This window comes from Tenrec ecaudatus, chromosome 6, assembly GCF_050624435.1.
Source record: "Tenrec ecaudatus isolate mTenEca1 chromosome 6, mTenEca1.hap1, whole genome shotgun sequence".
Taxonomy (NCBI): domain Eukaryota; kingdom Metazoa; phylum Chordata; class Mammalia; order Afrosoricida; family Tenrecidae; genus Tenrec; species Tenrec ecaudatus.
In genome coordinates this window covers 126,215,491-126,218,632 of record NC_134535.1, presented here as the reverse complement: position 1 = coordinate 126,218,632, position 3,142 = coordinate 126,215,491, and the positions used below count along the sequence as shown (strand labels likewise).

At 49.6% G+C, this 3,142-nt stretch overlaps 1 pseudogene; it reads right to left on the bottom strand.

The window, feature by feature from the left end:
- Window positions 1-605: 605 nt before the first annotated feature.
- LOC142451220 (spliceosome RNA helicase DDX39B pseudogene) lies at window positions 606-1,919 on the bottom strand (annotated as a pseudogene).
- Window positions 1,920-3,142: the final 1,223 nt, after the last annotated feature.

Here is a 3,142-nt window from a genome sequence, read left to right as displayed (position 1 = left end):
CCAACGTCTCCCTTCACCTACTTTTCTGTTGTCTGTCCCATGGGGGAGGTTATGTATAGATCCTTATAATCGGTTCCTCCTTCTCACCCCACCCTCCCTCTACCCTACCAGTATCGCCACTCTCACCACTGGTCCTGAAGGGGTCATCTGTCCTGGAATCCCTGCGTTTCCAGTTCTTTTTTTTTTTTCGTGATCCAAGTGAATTTAATGAAAGTTCAAAGGAGCATCAGGTTTTACGCGGCACCCATAGGATTCCTTTGACCATGCGGCCTGGCAGAGACTGCTCCAGGACATGGAAGGATCTCTCCCCTCCCATGAAGACGACCAGACCACACAAGCAAGCCAAGACAAGACCCCTCTCCCTCTCGGTCCCTGCCTTTTCAAGGGTTCCGGGGGGGGGGAGGGGGGCGTGGTGAAAGACCCCAGGTTGATCCGATTGGCTGGATTGCAGTCACCTGGCCCAGGTGGGCTGCTCCAGGTATAACGCCCATCTGGGCCCACCGGTGGGAAAATCCAGCTTTTGTCCTTTGCTGGCTCTCCTGGGCATGCGTAAATGGACTTCCCAATTCCCTAGGCTAAGCTACCTAACAGAACCAGTGACTCCTCTACCGTGTCTGTTCAATGTAGGAGGAGATATCGATCTCGTCTGGCAGCTCACTAAGATTGACCTCAAAGTGGTCCTGCACATCATTGAGAATCTTGGCATCATTCTCATCCGAAACAAATGTGATGGCCAAGCCCTTGGTGCCGAACCGGTCCGCTCTGGCCACCCGATGCAGGTAGGTGTCTGAATCCTCAGCCATGTCGTAGTTGAAAGCGATGTTCACCCGCTCAATGTCCATGCCTCGGCCAAACAGGTTGGTGGCCACAAGAATTCGTCGCTGAAAATCTTTAAACTGCTGGTACCGAGACAGCCTCTCTTCCTGGGGCAAGCCCCGGTGGATGGCGATGCCGGGGAAGTTCTCCACGAGGAGCCGGGCCAGGGCAATGCACTACTGCACGGACTTCACAAAGATTTTTCACCACCTGGTTAAACTCAAGGACATCTAGAAGGTCAAAGAGCTTCCGGTTCTTCTCGTTGTCCTTCAGCTTCATGTAGTACTGCTGCAACCCAGGCAGCACCAGCTTCGTCTCATCATCCATGAAGATCTCCATTGGGTCTTGCATGAACTTGCGGCAGACTGGACGGACATCTTTGCTCAAGGTAGCACTGAACATCATGACCTGCTTCTCATGGGGGGTCATGCGAAAAATTTCCTGGACATCCCAACGCATGTCAAGCTGGTCGAGCATCTTATCACATTCATCCAAGATAAAGTGTTTGATATGTTTGAGGTTCAGGCTCTTATTTCGAGTCAGGGCTAGGATCGGCCAGGGGTCCCCACTACAAGATGCGGGCAATTCTTCTTCAGCACCTCTTCATCCTTCTTGATAGAGAGACCACCGAAAAACACCGTGACCTTGACATTGGGCATGTATTTAGAGAACCGCTCATACTCCTTGCTGATCTGGAAAGGCAACTCCCGATTGTGACACATCACCAGCACGGACACCTGCCCAGTAACTGGTTCGGGCTGTTGCAGTGTGGCCAGGACAAACACTGCAGTGTTCCCCATGCCTGACTTGGCCTGGCACAGGACATCCATTCCCAGATGGCCTGAGGGATGCATTCATGCTGGACTTCTGACGGATGCTCAAAACCACAGTCACCAATGGCACGGAGCAACTCTGGCTTGAGCAGAAAGTCACGGAAGCCAGAGCTGTGGATGGAGACGTAGGAGCCTTTGACATCCTTCTTGGCAGGGGCTTCGGCCCCATCTCCTCCAGCTGCGGTCTCCACTTCATCAACGTCATAGTCCAAGAGTTCATTTCCACATCGTTCTCTGCCATAACTGCGCCGGCAGGGGGACAGGGGCGGGGTTTCTGGGCAGGTTCCCTCCTGGACGGCCATGATCTTCGTGTTTCCAGTTCTTATCTGTACCAGTGTACATCCTCTGGTCTAGCCAGATTTGTAAGGTGGAATTGGGATCATGATAGTGGGTGGGGAGGAAGCATTTAGGAACTAGAGGAAAGTTGTATGTTTCATCGTTGCTACACTGCACCCTGACTGGCTGGTCTCCTCCCCGAGACCCTTTCATAAGGGGATGTCCAATGGCCTCTAAGGTTCTTATCTAATCTTCTTTGAGTTATGGTCGACAATTTGATACCATCAAGATAATTTTGCTCAAAGCAAAGTTAAAAAGCAAACAAAGCAAAACAAATATTAGTTGAGCTAAATTGTTTGGATTAAAAACTTCGGGGGATATTTTTGGCTCACGGTTTTAAGATGCTCTCAGGGCAGTAGTTTCCGGGGTTCATCCACCCTCCATAACTCCGGAAAGGGTAGAGTACATGAGAAATTTGAAAGTCTATTCTGCATTTTCCCCTTTGACCAAAATGTCCAGCATTGGTAGTACCGGAGACCATTACCAGACCCATTATCATACAGCTTTTCCTGGTCTGGTGGCAAAGGAGAAAGCTAGTCACGGAAGCAATGAGCCACATATTGCATATTCTCCTCCTGTTACGGACTCCCCGGCTTCTGTTGTTCCAGGTGAACGGAGACCCAGTGCTGGGCTGTGGCTGGTCATTCACAGGCTTTTAAGACCCGGAACTACTCAACAGAGGGGGAGGTTGAACAGAAGCGCTAAACAGGTTATGAGGCCAACTTACTGGGATGCCCATGAAACCACGACCTCAGCCGCTGCTCTTGTGTGATTTGGGGTCACTCTTGTAAAGGCATCGATCACTCAACTTTCGCTAATTTAACTTTTTACAGATTACAACTTCTTGACAGCAATTACAATAATTGACTGTGCAACTCTACCTTGATCAACTTGATTTTTCTTCCACCACTGTTAACCCCTACTTTCCATTTCTGTTCCACCCCTGGCAACTGCTGATCAATATTTCCCCCCCCTACTCATTTGCCTTTTCTTGTCTTTTTATGCAAGTAAGGCCATACGAAATTTGACCTTTTATGATTGACTTCACTCAGGATCATGTCTTCCAAGACAGCCTGTAGTATTTTTAATCGTCTTCACTGACACCGCAATTCAAATGCTTCAGTTTTTCTGTGGTCGTTCTTACTCATTGTCCAATT